At 41.5% G+C, this 18,232-nt stretch overlaps 1 protein-coding gene and 1 non-coding gene across 2 annotated transcripts in view; both read right to left on the bottom strand.

Annotated features, from left to right (window-relative positions):
• The window catches only part of ELOVL6 (ELOVL fatty acid elongase 6), a 92,004-nt gene that overhangs the window by 29,644 nt on the left and 44,128 nt on the right, over positions 1-18,232 (bottom strand). The window lies entirely within an intron of this gene.
• Positions 17,093-17,195, bottom strand: LOC138375536 (U6 spliceosomal RNA). Its single transcript, XR_011231528.1, has one exon. It is a non-coding gene; the product is annotated as a U6 spliceosomal RNA (small nuclear RNA).

Raw genomic sequence — 18,232 nt, 5'->3', positions numbered from 1 at the left:
GCACAACTGTGCATTGCTTCGGGCGTTAAAATAGACTGTGTTTTAATTTGGTCAAAGTGAGAATAACTTTTTATTAAGCTGAGCACTTGCTATATTCCAGGCACTGTTCCAAGAACTTGAGAGATATATATACACATACACAATATCTTGTTACACTTTTTTAAAAATCCACCATCATCCCCATTTTGCAAAGAAACTAAGGAACAAGATTAAGCGTGTTGTACAAGAATCCACAGCTTTTAAGAGATAGTGCTGGGATTTAAACTTAGGCCCTAGGGTGTCAGAGCTTGTGTTCTCAACGACTACGTTGTATTCTTACCTAGAATGTTATACTACTTCGCAGTTGCTCCTTTTAACAGTAGTTTTTAATCGCCACTTTTTCTAGCTCCTCTCACACCCCAACATTATTTCTGACATTCAAAAATGTAAATCACTTACACTTGCAGCCCACCTTTTCTCCAAGAGAGTATTCCTTTTTTTAAGTCATATTCATACGGCTTGATTTTTTTATAGAGAGAAAAGATCGTGAGAAGATAAATTAAAAAATAGTGCCTCTGCTTTAGAGGTTGAAATATCCAGAGTACTTCCCCAAAAAGTCACTGCATGCTTGAAGCAGACTACGCCTTTCCCATCTAATTACCGTCTGCCTACTTTGTTGTATGCCAGCAGCTATATTCCCTTGACTGCCTAAAGACAGGATGTACTGTAAGATCTTTGGCATATTACATGGTTATTCTTTGTCTTCCCACTTCGACTGACTTATTCTGTAGTTCCAGCTGCCCAAAACGACATATAATCTTCCTGTGCTTTAGAATCCTAAAATCTAATATAGAAAAGTTGTTGAGGACACAAATGTACAGGACTATATATGAAGAAATATAAACATTGAATCATACAAAGACAAGATCATTTTGTTGTTGTTGTTTTTTTGGACACAGAGTCTCGCTCTGTCACTTGGGCTAGAGCGCAGTGGTGTGATCATAGCTCACTGTAACTTCAAACTCCTGGGCTCAAGCCATCCTCTTGCCTCAGCCTCCCAAGTAGCTGGGACCACAGGCATGCACCACCATGCCTGGCTAATTTTTCCATTTTTTGTAGGGATGGTCTTGAACTCCTGGCCTCAAGCAATCCTCCGGCTTCAGCCTCTCAGAGTTCCAGGATTACAAGCATGAGCCACCTCGCCCAGACCAAAGACAAGATCGTTATACTTCTGTATATAGTATATAATCTTCATTACCAGCCAACTACCTTGTTGATTTAAATATGAATGTCATTAATGTTACAAAGTGGATTATAGGCTCTATAGACCATGGAAATATTAACAGATGTGACATTGTCTCTAAAATGTCCAAAATGCTTTTACATGGTTTTACTTTTGTCTACTTCTCTGAAGTCATGTCAAAACTTCTCTAGCACATCCTATATCACAGTCATACTGCCTGTCCTTCCCCAAAGACTTGCCACTCCTTAGTCCCACCCTCCTCCCCACATGCTGTGACCTGTGAGGATATTCCATGACTGCTTCTAGGCCAAGTTGCTTACCCCTTCCTTCATCATCACCACTGTGCCTTCCGTATACCTTTTGCATACCTACTATAGTACTTATCTCTTTGTATTTCACATAAGTTAATATGTCTGTTTCTCCTTTGGAATCCTGAAGAGTAGGAAGATAGAATTCCCTCAGGGTGATGCCAGGTTCTATGTGAAATCCATTTACAACCTGCTTGGGTGGAGAAGCCACTGTCTTCAGAAACCTTGGTGTAGTCGAACTGATGGTTACTGTTGTGACCCGAAGTTCACCATTAAAAGGGGCTATCCAAGGAAAATTATTGGTTATAAAGATAATTGTTGGCATATTCTATGCCATGTATCTAAATTGAATAATGGTACCAGATAAAATTGTAGATGGGAATGAAGCTTGTGTATCAGCCATTATCATGTGTAATGAATAAATAATTTAATTCTCTTTAAAAAAAATCAAATGTTTGTTGTACTGTAGGTCCATTTCTGCCTTCGTGTGAGCTGAGAGTAGGTTAGGCGAGATAATAGTTCTGTATTGCAAAGTCATTGTTCTGCCGTGGAGGTGAGAGAGAAAAACACACAAGGTTATGGTCTGACTTAACCCAGATTTGTCAGCAGCCTTTCAAAGTGTATCAATCTGTGGAATAAAGACATGACATCTTCATCAGATATTCCAAAGCGAGCTGCAGACCAAGAATCTGCCCTCAGGCAAACCTGCTGGATCCTGATCGACTATTTGACCTGAAGCACACCTTTCACTTGAAGCCAACAATAGCTGATGATCTTAACTTCTCAGGCTTTGCCCATGACCTCCCATAGATTGCTACATAAAAAAAAAAAAAAAAGGAAAAAAAAAAAAAAGAGTTTCCAAGGGAATCTGTGCACACAAGTCAAAAGTGAAATTATGAAAAGGGCCTCAGGAGGTTTCTCATCTCATCAACATCCTCATTTGGCTCCTTCTGGCTGTTGGGGGCAGAGATCTGGGCCAGAGCTAGAGCTCCACTCACCCTAAAAGCCAAGGGGCAGGCCTCGGGGTACGATAGCTTCAATGGGTAAATATCAAGATTGGCACAAACTATTTTTAGAGTTAAATCTTTTCCCTTGTTACAAACTCTTTGGCTAGATCCACTCTGAGATGACTCAGTCTATAGAATTCTCTGTAAAGATCATGGATGAAAGAATACGGACAAAGGCAGCTTTGAGTGACACGAGTGGGCTTATGTGGTCAAGAATTCTTACCCATAACTGTATATGACAATAAAACAAAAGCAGAGATTTTACCTAAATGACACCGAAAGTCTGATCATCTTTTATTTTTAAGTCGATGCGTTCTCTTGGGTAAATTAACTGAATCTAATTAATTTATGTCCTATATTCATCACTGAAATTTATGTGGCATCTATTCACAGGAAACCTATATCTCATGTCTAGTCTCCAAAGCTACCCCAAAGGAGGAAAGTTGTGCGTTTTGGTGAAACAGATAGACATACAGAAAAACACATTTTTCTATATTCTTTTCCAACTACAGCAATCCATCTGCAATCCCCACAAACGTGTTTTATTGGCAAAGACTAAGGAACGAGAGGAACTGTAGAAATATTATTTTAGCTGTTATTACTCTTGGGTTTCTAGTTTTGCAATGATGTGAATTATTCATGCCGCAAGCATTAACTGAGCACTCACTATGTGCAGAGCACTGTTCTAGGATCTGGGAGTACGTCAATAAGCAAAACAGACACAAAAGCCCGCGCTCATGGAGCTAACAAGCCTGGAGACAGACCATAAATAAGAAAATAAACATGTAGTATGTTAGAAAATTGTAAATAAATACTCTGGAAAGAAAAAAAAAAAAAGTACAGCAGCAAGGGGGAAATGGGATGGAGAGTGAGGGACATATCACAGTTTTAAATAGGGCGGCACATTGACGAGATGAATTGGAGCAAAGACTTGCAGGAAGAGAGGGAATGAACCACTCTGGGGGGAAATGTGTAAGTTCTAGCCAGGGCAAGAACTGTATCACAAAGTTAAATTTTACCAGCCTCTGCCAACTTTGTCTTTGGAAAATTCAATATACTGAGATATCACTGGAGCAGGAATCTATAAATGCATATCTGGGCAATAATTCTGCTTCTTTCAGTAACTTTTCAGGTAACTACAACAAAGTTTGCAGAGTCATAAATATCACTTAGAAGAACGAGCATCAGAGCATCCAGAATTGGTAAAGAACAGTTATTAATTTTTAGGAGTAACCAAAATCTTATTTAGAGGGTAATTATCAATCTTAGTTACTAAGAAATCCCAGAATTTTTGAGTTTTGTGCACTGATACTACTTCTTGGGAATGAAGTTAGACAGTCTGCAGACAGAAGATTAGAAGATACCATGGTAGAGTATTAAATTAAAGCAGATTTAAAGTAGCTTGACACTAGAGATGAATTTATTTAATCTTTCTGCATAAAGAATGTGCTTATTGTTCTTTCAAGATTTCCTCCTGCAAACCCAAGCCCGAATATACAAAAGCAAAGGCTGGTTCTTGAAGAAATGGCTGGCATTACTTCTCAACTAGGTGGAATGAGATTTTCTACAAGCACATTCATTCTGCTTCACTGGGCAGGCTGTTTTTAGGTTCAAGTTGCAAAAAAGAATAATGATTTCTGACAAGGACAAGAAAATATATTTTCCATTTTCTTCATGACTCAGCAGGGCACACAGGACACAAGTGACTTTTTATGTACATTTGTCTACGTGTGCATACTCAGAAGCAAAGCCTAATGGTTGGTACTGTGAAAGTCAGAACTTTGGGGGGGGGGTGGGGGGGGAAGGCAAATGAGATGAATAAAACATGACCTTTACACTAAAAAAAAAAAAAAAAAAGAAAGGGAATTAAGTGGTTTTCTTTCAAAAATATACTCTAGCAACTACCTATTTCTCTTTTTTAAAAATTAAGCCTTTCGGCCAGGCATGGTGACTCACGCCTGTAATCCTAGCACTCTGGGAGGCCAAGGCGGAGGATCGCTCAAGGTCAGGAGTCCGAGACCAGCCTGAGCAAGAGCAAGACCCCATCTCTGCTAAAAATAGAAAGAAATTAGCTGAACAACTAAAAATATATATAGGAAAAATTAGCTGGGCATGGTGGCACATGCCTGTAGTCCCAGCTACTCGGGAGGCTGAGGCAGGAGGATCGCTTGAGCCCAGGAGTTTGAGGTTGCTGTGAGCTAGGCTGACGCCTCAGCACTCTAGCCCGGGTGACAGAGTTCGACTCTGTCTCAAAAAAAAAAAAAATTAAGCCTTTTACTCTAGAGCTTAATTGAGTTTTCAATCAAGTAGTAACAACACTACATACATTATAACTTGATCCCAACTTTAGGAAGCCCTCATTAAGTAGAAACATAAACATTTCCAAGACAAGATAGAGTTGTTGATTTATCTTCGTATCTTTACAGAACTCAATGGGACCTCTCTGTGAATGAAAGGCCAACACTCTTATCAATATATATAAAGAAAGAGATGAATAAAAATAAATTTTCTGTACTCTATTAAAAAGATACATTGAGGTAGCTGAGTTTTGTGTGATTCTTAATTTTTACTTAAGTTCGTGTGAATTATAAATTTAAAAAGAGGACGTATTTATGACTTTGGTAATTTAAAGAAACATAGTGTGCACTGAAATATGAGTCTTAGGAGATTTTTAGACTTCAGTTTGAACCACTGCTTCAAGATTAATCTGATTATTTAGCTTCCTATCTTCAGCTACCACCATCCTGGACCCCTCCAGACTCTGATTTCCCAGCTCGAAGATAACACAACTGTGATACATATCAAAGTCAATTATATCCTACAGGCCAGGCACGGTGGCTCACGCCTGTAATCCTAGCAACTCTGGGAGGCTCGCGAGGCGGGAGGATTGCTGAAGGTCAGGAGTTCGAGACCAGCCTGAGCAAGAGCAAGACCCCGTCTCTAATAAAAAATAGAAAGTATCTGGACAGCTAAAAATATATATAGAGAAAAAATTAGCCGGGCATGGTGGCGCATGCCTGTAGTCCCAGCTACTCGGGAGGCTGAGGCAGGAGGATCGCTTAAGCCCAGGAGTTTGAGGTTGCTGTGAGCTAGGCTGACGCCACGGCAGTCTAGCCCAGGCAACAGAGTGACAGTCTGTCTCCCAAAATAAATAAATATATATATATATATATATATATATCTCCTACAAAAAAATAAAAGACTTCTGGCTCATATCATATTTACAAAAAAACAAAATTAGTGCATTAAAATTAGCAAAGGCTTTGGAAAGAGAGTAAAAATAAAAGGGAAGGAAAATGAGCAGGCCATCTCTTGTACTCTGCATGAACAGAGATAAGACATAGGCGAGGTCACTGCCATGACACCATGCCCGTAAGGGAAGCTTCTGTCTCGCCAAGCTCCTAAAGCCTCCCATTTACGTTGAGAATCTAACAAAAACATTAAATTGATCTCAAATTCCTTATCCTTTCTAAAGATAAAACTGAAACCTAGGAAAAATGTATTTGTTTTTCTAAATAAGTAATGAGCTACATCTGGTGAAAGATACAGTTTTCCAGGAATTGCTTTGAGGATAATAGTTTCTACAGTCTCATCACAGAGACCAGAAATATTTATGCAATGAAATTTTGCAAAGCCTTTTGGTTTATGGGACAAACTTTTGCTGACTTATCATTACTGAGAAGAGTTTATCTGGGCTGAGAGTGAGGAGATTCATTCTTTCACACAGCTATTCAGCAAATATTAAGGGACAAGTGTGGGCAAACAGAGGCGGGGGTGAGAAGGCACATTCAGACAAGCAGGAGAAATTTCGAGAGCCTGACCTTCCATTGCCAACAGTAAAGGGGAGAAAGTTGGGATGAAGGCCCCAGAAGGAAGTGCCAGCAAGAACCTGAAGACTTTCACACACCAGGTTAAGATGCTTCTCTTTAATCCTAAGAGCAATCGGAAGGCACTGAAGGTTTTAAATGAATGAAGTCAACGCGCTTGATTTGTGATTATGTAAAGATCACTCACGAGTGAAATGAAAGCTGGAGCTTGAGGAAGTCTTATGGGAGTGGCACATGTTTTAGGTAACAGCAGAGCCGAGGACAAGGTAGGCGTCCTGGGCAGGGTGGCTGCCGGAAGTTCCCGAGTACACACAGTCCCAACTGGACAGCAGCCAGTCAAATGTTCTGCAGATAGGGCTGTTTGGGATTCCTCAGTTGCCTTCCGCAAATGCTTGTCTGTGCGCGGAGCCCAATAGCAAAGTCTGAGATTTCCCCATTTGTTTGGGTGCTTATCATGATTTAGATATAAAATTATGCTCCTCCCAACATGTGTCAACTGCCAGTATGCAATCGTGTCTCAGGACTAAGAAAACAGTCATCCGTGTTCCCAACCAACAAGACAGAACTTGCAAAGGAAGGTTCTCAGCTCACCTGGAACACGTTTTGGAAGATACGAGAAAGGCTAGACGGATGAGGATAGATATGTGCGTCGCTGCGTTATCAAGATTTTATCAAATCAACTTTTTTAAAGTCCAGGTTTATTTTGCTTTATGCAACAAATGTAATCCAGGAAAATTAGGGATAAGTCTTTTTTTCTTAATCTTTTTTTTTTTTTTTTTTTTTTTTTTTGAGACAGAGTCTCACTCTGTTGCCCAGGCTAGAGTGAGTGCCGTGGCGTCAGCCTAGCTCACAGCAACCTCAAACTCCTGGGCTCAAGCGATCCTCCTGCCTCAGCCTCCTGAGTAGCTGGGACTACAGGCATGCGCCACTATGCCCGGCTAATTTTTTCTATATATATTTTTTAGCTGTCCATATAATTTCTTTCTATTTTTAGTAGAGATGGGGTCTCGCTCTTGCTCAGGCTGGTCTCGAACTCCTGAGCTCAAACGATCCGCCCACCTCGGCCTCCCAGAGTGCTAGGATTACAGGCGTGAGCCACCGCGCCCGGCCAAGTCTTTTTTTTCTTAAAACTAAATTGCATTTTGAAAATATCTGGGGAGGTTTCCTACTTAAGAGAAACTTATTGATCAGTATTGGTAACGATCAAATCCTAATGCTGTATTGTATCTTTCCCAAGTGAGACACATGTCTACTGAATTGCTCTCCAGCTGAGGACAGAATCTTTCCCAGCGTCATCTCCTAGAAAATCCCTGAGTCTCTCAAGAGATGCTACAACACCAGGGCAGACATTATAGTAAGTGATATACCTCGAGCTGTCCTTTGAGTGTAACCCTACTGTCATTAAACGGGATCAACTGTGAGGCTATCTAAGTATGGCAGTATAGACTGACCTCCCATTCTCAATACCCTTTTCTCTCTCTCTCCCTTCTAGAGGCTGGTCTAGCAATAGCTGTGTGATGAAGTTATGGAAGTAGAAGTGGCCAGGTAGGTTTTAAATACATATCGACGTGGCTGCATTTCGCTTTGGAGTTTTAGTCCATCGCTCTTTTCTCCTCTTCCTACTCACAGACCTGACTGTGGCTGTCCCATCATTCAACTGCCTCATCAGCCCTCGATTGCGTACCCGGGTCTTCTGCTAAGTGAAACAAGGTCATCCCCAGACATAATGAAGATGCTATTTATTGATTTTTCCATTATTTCCAGCCCAACACAATCTTGATCAATACCTCGAGTTTCTATGGAAACTTCTTTGACTATAACCAAGTTCTGTGGAAACACGTGGTGATTTAACAGCATGGGCTGGAACTAGCAACCAATGCCTTCGAAATGGAAACATACATACAGTGACATCCACATAGCTTCTTCCTACAAAGACACTGAGCTGCTCAATCTCTAACTGGGTCATTACCATAAGACAGCCGGAAAACGAAAACACAAAACCCTCCACACACTTCCTGGGCGTTTTGGTCGTAACTATTCTCATTTAGTTAAGCTTGGTTGGTCAAGTAGTAAAAATGACTGAGGCCGGTTTGCAAAGGTGGTACCCACGCAGTGGCCCAAGGCAAAGTGACTTCCCAGAAAAACAGAAGAACAAAATGTTCTGTGAATGTGGAGTGTGTGTTTCTTCAGTTTCTTGTCCAGCCAATGAGGAATGGGCATTGCTTTTCTTTTTACCATTAATCACTTCTCAGTAAATGTTCGATCCCACTGAGCATCAAAAAAAAAAAAAAAAAAAAAAAATGTTCTGTGAACAATTTCAGGCAAATTTAAGAAATTAGCAGTATACAAACCAACTAGAATCCTCCACCATCCCTCTGGCCAGGGGTTGGATGGTTCACTTTAAGCAAAACATTATGTAGGCCAAAGGCTGCAATAGCTAATAGTACTACCTGTCTGGCAGGCTCTAAGATTTTCAGACTAGTTTATATGCACGTGGCCATTAATCATTTTGGGATATCAAAGACAGAAAATTTATAGCTCTGCATGGGCGTGTACTTGGGCATTTAAAAGCATATACATATAGGTAAGTACGCATTTCTGTTCAGGGAGATAGTATGCAAATTTAAACACATATAAAGATGATTAGAGACTTCTCTCTTATTCCTATATAAAAGTTCTGGCTGCACTGTTTTGTTTTGGGAGGGTTTTTGTTTGAATACAGCAGAATTTTTTTATAGTTAAAGAAGCCTTCTAAATCACTAATGCTTGCATTATGCTTGTCTACACCTTGGACACTGAGTTGAAAATAATGAAGTACTTATGAAATATCTGCCACAACAATGGTCCAACTCTCTGCAAACCACCCACTGCTTCAAACTATGATTCTTTCTTTCTTTTTTTTTTGGAGACAGAGTCTCGCTTGTTGCCTGGGCTAGAGTGCCGTGGCATCAGCCTAGCTCACAGCAACCTCAAACTCCTGGGCTCAAGCGATCCTCCTGCCTCAGCCTCCTGAGTAGCTGGGACTACAGGCATGTGCCACCATGCCCGGCTAATTTTCTTTTTCTATATATACTTTTAGTTGTCCAGATAATTTCTTTCTATTTTTAGTAGAGATGGGTCTTGCTCTTGCTCAGGCTGGTCTCGAACTCCTGACCTCGAGCGATCCTCCTGCCTCGGCCTCCCAGAGTGCTAGGATTACAGGCATGAGCCACTGCGCCCGGCCTCAAACTATGATTCTAACTGACATTGAGGGAAACTGAGTTCTGGAGAGACGAGACACCATTCTCAATGGCAAGAGCCACCGAAAGAGCTAGAAGAATTCGGGATACTTAAATCTAGAGTTGTGGGGATTATTTTTTAATCTGAACTATTCAAATTGTTTCTTTATATTGATCAAAATTGGCTACAAAAACTCACCCCACTCCACTTTCTGACAGGCAATCTTTTTCTCTAGAAAACTAAAGTGACCTTTTTTTTATATAAATGAGTATTTTTAGAGTTATCGGCAACAAATCCAAGTTCATATGGTGTATGTGAATTGAAAATATGATCAAGGGCTCCAGCTGATTTACTTATTTATCCACATTTATTGAATATCTATATTAACCATAAAAATTACTGATTTTAAAAAAAAAACACAGAGGCCAGGCGCGGTGGCTCACGCCTGTAATCCTAGCACTCTGGGAGGCCGAGGCGGGAGGATCGCTCGAGGTCAGGAGTTCGAGACCAGCCTGAGCAAGAGCAAGACCCCATCTCTACTAAAAATAGAAAGAAATTATACAGACAGCTAAAAATATATATAGAAAAAATTAGCCAGGCATGGTGGCGCATGCCTGTAGTCCCAGCTACTGGGGAGGCTGAGGCAGGAGGATTGCTTGAGCTCTGAAGTTTGAGGTTGCTGTGAACTAGGCTGATGCCACAGCACTCTAGCCCGGGCAACAGAGTGAGACTCTGTCTAAAAAAAACAAACAACCAAAAAAAGACAAAAATTAAGATAGGAAAAGTTAAATTCAACAAATTGAACTATTAACAGAAAAAGTTCATCTCCTAGTTACTTAGCCAAGCATTGATTCAATGTCTATTTCTTACAACTACCCTAAAAACGTAACCTCTAAACATCCAAAATGACAATTATTAGAAAGCCTGTTTATATACCTTTAGAAAAACAGAATTAATAATATCCATGGCACTTTAACAGAGTAGGCCCTGTGATTTTCAACTATCCATTTATTTTTTCAACAAACATTTACGGAGTTCTTGCTAAGCCTTGAGCTCATGAAGGCTACATTCTAGCAGGGGACAGAAATAAACAAAATACCCTGAGGATCTAAGACAATGTCATAATGATACAGGCTGCGCACAAAACAAAACAGAGCAAGTGGACGAGGAAGGACAAGTTAGGGTTGCCTCACATATTGAGTAAAAATATATGAATATTAATGTTTGAAATGCAAAGAGAACTTATTTGACTTCATAATCCCTATTTGGTTCCGACCCCCAAGCCATAGCCCTTCCTTCAATATTCCGTCCCTGAGACCTACCAGGTGCCAAGCATCATTTTAAGCAGAGTTTGGGGACAGAAGCATTAAACCATTTCGTGCCCTCAGTAGTTACTATGACACATGGAAGAACAAGATCGTTCATAAGAAATTATTATTATTATTGAGACGGGGTATTGTTCTGTTGCCTGGGCTGGAGTGCAGTGGCATCATCACAGCTCACTGCAGCCTCAAACTCCCACGCCGAAGCCATCCTCCTGCCTCAGCCTCCCACCCCGTGCTAGGATTACAGGCGTGAGCCTCCTCGTCCAGCCAAGCAAATGATTATTATTTTTTAATTATGCTATGTCAGCATGGTGGGACTATTTCAGGCTGTAAGAAAACCAGGCCTCTGCTGGGACATGGATCGTGGCTGGACAGAGAAGGGTAGAGATTGGGGAACAGACGTCCCAAAATGAAGGAACTGTACGAAACAGGGCTGGAGAATGCCCAGGGAAGGCAGGCTGTTCCAGTCTGGCAGGTGTGTCCCACGTTTGGAAGGGATGATGTGGGAAATAAAGGTGGAAGGCACAGTTTGGAATAGCACAGTGAAGGGCCTTGAGCTCCAGGGTAAAACTGTGAGGACTGTCGCTAACAGAGCTGGAACCAGCCTGAGCAAGAGCGAGACCCCGTCTCTAGTAAAAATAGAAAGAAATGATCTGGATAGCTAAAAATATATATAGAAAAAAATTAGCCGGGCATGGTGGCGCATGCCTAGAGTCCCAGCTACTCGGGAGGCTGAGGCAGGAGGATCGCTTGAGCCCAGGAGTTGGAGGTTGCTGTGAGCTAGGCTGACGCCACGGCACTCTAGCCTGGGCAACAGAGAGAGACTCTGTCTCAAAACAAAAAAAAAAAAAAAATAGACCTGGAAGACAGAACCCAGGCTATTCCTTTATCACGTGGATGTACGACCGGCTGAAGATGAGAGCATCACTCCATGGCTAACAAGAAACTCATTAACAGCAATCTGAGGATGCCTAACGAATGAGATTTCTTTCACTAGCACCAGCGTCCAGCGTTGCTGGGGACTTTTCAGGCACCGCACTAAGTCCCTGATGACGATTCTTCCTTTCATCGTCACATCTCTGCTAGGTGCACGCACCATCCTCATTTACAGAGGAGGAACGCAGCACGCAGAGGGTTAATAACTTGCGACATTTGCACAGCTGGTAAGTAGTGGAGAGTTCTGGGTTCAAACTGGCCTCTGCGTGACTCCAAAGCCAAGGTCAGCAACTTGGAGGGCAAAAGTTGCAATTTAATTGGCAAATCCAAGAAGGGGTCAGAAACACGTGAAATGAAGTTCAATGATGACACACGTAGGTGGCAGGGTGGTCACCCAGGGAAGACAGGCAGACACCAAAATTTATAAAATGGGTGAGCTCCAGTGGCAGGTGAAGGGCTTGGTGGGGAAGAAGTCGGACCAGCGGGGGGACTGCAGTGTGGCACCATCTTTTCCCTCCCTCCGCCCTCACGCTCTGCTGGTGGCCAACCGCGGTCAAGGCCGCCTGCAGGAACAATGGAGTTATCCTCCTCTTCTCGGCTCTGTTCCGTCCAGTGCCAGGCACGAGACAATTCGGTGTTCAGAGAAGATCCTCGAAGATGAACAAAGGGTCCAACTATTAATACAGGAACCAGGAAGAGAGAAGACCCCTCACAAAGTTAGTATGAGGTTTACAAAGCATTGACCTTGGGCTTCCTGAACATCATGGGAAGAACTTCAATTCTAAGTGTTATTTGGGTCTCAGTTTTCAAGAAAGCTTACTCAAGTTCCTGCTGCAATGATAGTTCTGGGTAAAATTCCTACAACTATAGGCTTGTCTTTAATAAAATGTTAGTGATATTGAATGACTTATTTAAAACTTCAGAAATATATAAGCAGTACCATAAAGGATGATAAAGAAAGTCACATCCTCCTCCCACCAAAGCTAGGACATACACCGATTATGTATTCAGTGAGGGACAGACATAGGCATGTAAATTAGGAGCGATCAGCACTTCCTGATAAACTGAATTAAAGACTGGAGACCTAGTCTTCCCATCAGTTTATGAATATTTACTTTGTCCAGAATAACCAGTTTTGTGGGATCTGCCAGCTGTCCCTAAATATACCAGTGACCGCACGGAACATTCTTTCAGCCTCTGAATAGCCGGCTCACCTTGTTTCATATCACTTTTGTGTTTCAGATCCTCCAGTGTTAATTTGTAGAGTTGCTGTTTGAGCAGCTACTTGACAACTCCACCATGTCTACTCAGACCCTCATAGAAAGCACACAGAGAAGTTGGGAGAGGGTGAGAAAGGTGGAAAGGGGAACAGCTAGAGATATGAAAAGAAAACCTCATCACAAAAACGTCCAGATGTCTTCTGGGGTTGTCTATTCAAGAGCTGTGGAACTCGTGTAGTTATTCCCCTTCTTTCTTGTTGGCAAGAAGGCCCAGGGTGCCAATGGTAGGTAAGTCCCACACAGACAGCAGCACACGCAAAGCTTGGCAGGGGGCCGGGCGCGGTGGCCCACGCCTGTCATCCTAGCACTCTGGGAGGCCGAGGCGGGAGGATCGTTTGAGCTCAGGAGGTCGAGATCAGCCTGAGCAAGAGCGAGACCCTGTCTCTACTAAAACATAGAAAGAAATGATCTGGACAACTAAAAATATTAGCCGGGCATGGTGGCGCATGCCTGTAGTCCCAGCTACTCGGGAGGCTGGGGCAGGAGGATCGCTTGAGCCCAGGAGTTGGAGGTTGCTGTGAGCGAGGCTGACACCACAGCACTCTAGCCTGGGCAACAGAGCGAGACTCTGTCTCAAAAAAAAAAAAAAAAAAGAAAGAAAAAAGAAAAAACAAAGCTTGGCAGGGAAGATGGCACCTTTGGAAATTTTATGGTCTAGTATCATATATAGGTCAAGAAATAATAAAAATTTCTTTGGTTTCCTTAGAAGACCCGGGGCAAAATAAATAAATAAAAATAAATCAAGACAACTTTAGACTTTGGGGTTAATAAGAAGATTAAATACTAGTTCCTTCCAGCGTTAGAATTCAGTGATTCTCTGACCCAAGCCTGGATGAAGTCTACCCTGGCTGAGTAGAAACCTGTGTTATTGGCTGGTCGCCCTTGGTGATCTTCCACTTCATGGCTGCTTCCTTCTAAGAAAGTTCACCATGGTGACTAACTTTCCCTGGGGCAAAGGAAAGTTGGAGAGCAGAGGTCAGGGCAGAACAGAAATAGAGCAAACTCCTCTATGGCCACATGCCACCCTGCACGCACCCAGGTCCCGTCTGATCTCAGAAGCCGGCAGGGTCGGGCCTGGTTAAGTACTTGGGTGGGAGAAAATGGAGCAAACTCATCTCCCACCTGGGAAAAGAGGCCGTGTTCCCTGTGAAGCATTAGCCCTACCCAAGATTTTATAACCTATTTTGACTTTCCTATAGATCTCATTATATCCATGTCACATAAGTTTATGCTTCTATTCAGTCTATGTAAATGAAAAAGGTAAAAAAAAAAAAAAAACTAATAGATTTCTCATATTTATTAATAAAATCTATTGATTTTTTTCAACCGCATAACTGTAATGATAGGACCATAAATTTGCCTGGCCCTTTACAAGTCACAAAACATTTTCACTAACATTACATAAATTCCTCGACGACGCGCTCTGAGATAGTAACAAATTTTTGGCAAAAACACAGTTGGCAACGGGCTTACAGATGGCCTCAAATCCCAGCCAGCTAGCTTCGCGGGCTCCGTCTTTCATTAATTTCAAAATAACAAGACTGTGCACATTCATCTGTATTATGGCAGGGTTTAATTATAGCTCGTGTATCACCTACATCATTCGTATGAGACATGCTTACTGCCTTTTACAGACAAGAAAACTGAGGCTCAAAAAAAGGACTTCCTGATAAATGGCTAATACGTAGCAGATCTGGGTTCAAAGCGAGACCAGATCTTTCCTCCACGCCGCAGCTTCTGCTGAAGTCACTACAGAAATGCATGGGGCAGATCTTCCATCTGATTGCTTGGGTTTCTCTAATCAAGAGCAGTGACCCATTTTAGCAACACACATGCTCTGTGACACACTACTGACCCACAACTACTTCACTAAAGATTCACATGGAACTCTTAATTGGGTAAACCAGGTCTAATAAACACCACACAAATGGCAACCCCTTTCTGTACAGCCTCGTGGTTGTGAAGCAAGCTAGTAATATATGTTTTGTGGATTTGTGCTAAGAAAGTTCTATAGACCTCATAAATTCCGCAAATCCCACTGGGTATATTTCGTATTCCTGTGCTGGGCACTTGGATACATTGTATTGAACCAGTACAAGACTCATAGACCTTGTTCTACTGAACAAAGGTAGCCATGATCTGAATAATTGTGCTATAATTAAAAAAACCATTGCAGATTCAACATATAATACTAAAAACATCACTACATCCATAGTACCTAAGCCAAGCACAGTGTTCCATCTTTAATGAAGGTTTGCATTAAGTTAAATTATTGCACACAATTATAGATGTTGATATAGATCCATCAATGGCTAGATCAATATGGATATGTATCTCGTATCACAGAAAACAGTTTTGAAAGGATATTAAAAGTATAATGTCTTAGGGTTGGAGAGGACAGCTTTCACTTCCTTTTAAATTTAAGGAAAAAAAAGTGACATTATGGGTGATTGATGTTTTTGTGGTTATATATTTTTTTAAAGAAGAAAATAAATAACAAAATGAAGAAAACACTTTTCTTCCACAAAAGGCTGGTTTTAAGAAGAATTGCAGCTGTTTAAATTTAGGGAGTTTCAAAAAAATCAAATCCAAGAATGTTCTCTGAAACTGAGTCCAATACATTTTTATTTGAGTGAGAATTAGATACATTTCTATCTTTTTGGGTCTCTGGTCTGTCAATATTTTTACTTTTCAGAGATAAAGAGACACATAAGCACATACATAATCCTGATGATCTAAGTAATACTCTTCTTATTTAAATTTATTTCCATAGTTTTTGCCTGGTTAAAGAGACAATTTTTTTTTGTTTACGTATATACTTTTAGAGAATAACCATGCACACAAAAAGATTTCCCTTTGCTCTGCTGGACCCTGACTTTTTCTCTCATATGTCTACTCTTTGTCTTTTTTTGGAAGAGGTTTGGAAGCAAAGAAGAGAATTGCTGGCCAGGCACGGTGGCTCATGCCTGTAATCCTAGCACTACTGGGAGGCCGAGGTGGGAGGATCGCTCGAGGTCAGGAGTTCGAGACCAGCCTGCGCAAGAGCGAGACCCCCGTCTCTACTAAAAATAGAAAGAAATTATCTGGACAGCTAAAAATCTATGTAGAAAAAAAATTAGCCGGGCATGGTGGCACATGCCTGTAGTCCCAGCTACTCGGGAGGCTGAGGCAGGAGGATCGCTTGACCCCAGGAGTTTGAGGTTGCTGTGAGCTGGGCTAACGCCATGGCACTCTAGCCCAGGCAACAGAGTGAGACTCAAAAAAAAAGAGAACTGCTATATAGCCGACCCCACTCTTCCTATCCACACTGTTTTGACTTACAGTTTTTAAGTAGAAATGAGCTTTGTTTGCTTAAGGTTCTTTTCAGGAAGTCTACCTAGCTCTGCCCACCTTTCCCAAAGTCAACTTCAGCTCATCTTTCACTCATCAGGTACCAATCTCTAACAGAACTGAAACCATCGCTGAATCTTCCCAGCCAAGAATCTCAAATGTTCCCACTGTTATAAATTGCTTTGTAATCTCTGGTATTTAATGAGCTTTTGTCTTTTCCTCTCCCTTCCCTTCCCTACCAGAACACTTTACCTAACCCATCCCTCAAACTAGTCATTAAGCACCTTTGGGGATGGCTGTGTCACCTGTTCCCCCGGTATTCCCTGCTAGGGCTACCATGATTATCTGCGACAGCCCTGACCCCTGGCTGCCTTAGCTGCTGCTGGCTTTACAGCCCTTGATTGCCCATGTCACGCTAGAGACGGAGCTAGGACTTCGGGTCTTTCTTCTTTCCATGGGAAGATAAAGCCGGGGGAAGATTATACTCAGTGTTTGCTTCTGCAGCTGGAATCATGGGCTGGTTCTTGCGCCTCACTTCCTAAATTTCTGTGCACCCAAGTATCAAATCCCTACCAGACTCTACCACTTGCTCTGCTAAAAAATAACAAACGTTGACTTCTGACACTCTCGTTCTTTTTTTTTTTTTTGAACACTTCCCAAATTTGCATGTCACCCTTGCGCAAACGCCCTGCTAATCTTCTCCATATCGTCCCAATTTTAGTGCATGTGCTGCCCAAGCACTGAGGCTCTAGTTCTGTTCAATTGTTTGAATGGTTTCCCCTCTTCAATTCCACATACTTCATCATTGTGAGTAACCAAGCGATAATATTTTTTATGAATTCTTAAAGTTATCGGCAGATACCCAAGTTTTAGCAAAATCTGGGTAATATTAAACTTGACTTTATTGCCCAAGTCACTTCAACAGCTACTTGTTCGTTGCAACCAAGGGTAAGATGTTGTTAATGGATATATTAAAGTCCTTAAGAAATACCTAAAGATTAACAACATCTGAATAATATTATATATATCCATTTGTTACCCACAAAGGTCACCTCTTGGGCACCACAAAAATACTAGTAACCATAGTAATCCTTCCAGAATGACCATCTAGTATTAGTATTTGAATGCTTCCTAGATAACCTCTTTTATCATGATCACGTAGATGATAAGTAAATGGACATTTAATAACTACAGAGACTACGCAACAACAATATCTCCCTCAGGTCCCTTGAAGAATGCAAAGCCTTAGGCTTTTTTCCTTCAGGCATTTTGTAGAGCTTACAATTTAGTTGGAACAAACTATTAACCTAAACTATGTTCTGTTATCCCCAATTTATAGACTATTAAAATACTTAATTTTTATGCCCGACCACTGGTATTAAAATTTCTCATTTACTTATTCGTTTAACTCTTGATTTTGCAAAAACTTGGTCCATAAGAATCGATTCACCCGAGGCATGAATGACTGTCAGGTCTCCCATTTAATCTTTAAATCATCTGGAAAGGATTTTGTTTGTTTGTATGTGTGTGTGTGTGTGTGTGTGTGTGTTTTTTTTTTCCCCCAAGAGACAGGGTCTCCCCCTGCTGAGAGCAGTTGCCATAAAAGCTCAGTGTAGCCTCAAACCCCAGGACTCAAGCCATCCTCTCCAGCCTCAGCCTCCCAAAGTGCTGGGATTACAAGGCGTGAGCCACCACTAGAGTTTTACAAAATACAGTATTTGAGTGCTAACTCCTAGAGAATCTAATTTGTCTCGAGTAAGACCTGGGACGTTGGTGTT

This window comes from Eulemur rufifrons, chromosome 26 (genome assembly GCF_041146395.1).
Source record: "Eulemur rufifrons isolate Redbay chromosome 26, OSU_ERuf_1, whole genome shotgun sequence".
NCBI classification, from domain to species: domain Eukaryota; kingdom Metazoa; phylum Chordata; class Mammalia; order Primates; family Lemuridae; genus Eulemur; species Eulemur rufifrons.
Note: the sequence above shows the minus strand (reverse complement) of the source record. Positions and strands in the feature narration are given on the sequence as shown.